Consider the following 1328-nt stretch of genomic DNA (forward strand, 5'->3'; position numbering starts at 1 on the left):
CTTCTCCCAGGTCTCGGATTCTGCCAGTCATCTCGGCCAATTGCATATAGTCCATCAGTTGCATCTGCCACTCTTCCAGTGTGGGTAAATCTTGAGTTTTCCAGCTCTTGGCGATGAGTATCCTTGCTGCCGTTGTTGCATACATAAAAAATGTTCGGTCCTTCTTTAACACCTTCTGGCCGACAATGCCCAGAAGGAAGGCCTCTGGTTTCTTAGTGAAGGTATACTTAAATACCTTTTTCAACTCATTATATATCATTTCCCAAAAGGCCTTCACTCTAGGGCAAGTCCACCAGAGGTGAAAGAATGTTCCTTCATGTTCTTTACATTTCCAACATTTATTATCAGACAAATGGTATATTTTGGCAAGTTTAACTGGGGTCATGTACCATCTATATATCATTTTCATTACATTTTCCTTCAGAGCATTACATGCAGTGAAGTTCAGCCCAGTGGTCCACAACCTTTCCCAGTCCTCGAACATGATATTATGCCCAATATCCTGAGCCCACTTTATCATAACCGATTTAACCATTTCGTCTTGTGTATTCCATTTCAGCAGCAAGTTATACATTCTTGATAGTACCTTAGTCTTAGGCTCTAACAGTTCTGTTTCCAACTTCGATTTTTCCACCTGGAACCCTAGCTTTTTGTCATTTTTAAAAACTTCTTTAATCTGAGCGTAGTGTAACCAGTCTCGCACTTTATCCTTCATTTTCTCCAAACTCTGCAATTTCCAATTGTCTCCATCTTTTTCTAATATTTCCCAATATTTTGGCCATTTGGCCTCCATATTGAGTCTTTTTCGGGCCTTAGCTTCCAGAGGTGAAAGCCACCTCGGAGTTTTGTTTTCCAGTAAGTCTTTGTATTTTGTCCAGACATTAAAAACTGCTTTCCTGACAATATGGTTCTTGAAGACCTTATTGATCTTAACCTTATCGTACCATAGATATGCATGCCAACCAAAAGCATTGTTAAACCCTTCCAAATCCAATACGTCAGTGTCTTCGAGAAGTAGCCAGTCTTTTAGCCAGCAAAAGGCTGCGGCTTCATAATACAACATTTCAAAGCTTGACTGCCTTCCCCCTCTTTCTGCACTTCCTTAAATTTATTTTTCATGTTTTCTGCATATCCAAATTAATTTGTTCATTTATTAATCTGCTTTAAATATTTACTCCTATGAAACTGCAGGTTACTACAATAATCCTGCCAATGTTCTTATCTGTTTAGTTTGTAAATATTCAGTAAACCATTTCCATTCTTTTATAAAAAGTTTGTTACCTTGATTTCTAATTTTTCTGGTAAGTTTTGCAGTTTCCGCATATCCC

Source organism: Podarcis cretensis, assembly GCF_951804945.1.
Source record: "Podarcis cretensis genome assembly, chromosome: 13".
Taxonomy (NCBI): Eukaryota; Metazoa; Chordata; class Lepidosauria; order Squamata; family Lacertidae; genus Podarcis; species Podarcis cretensis.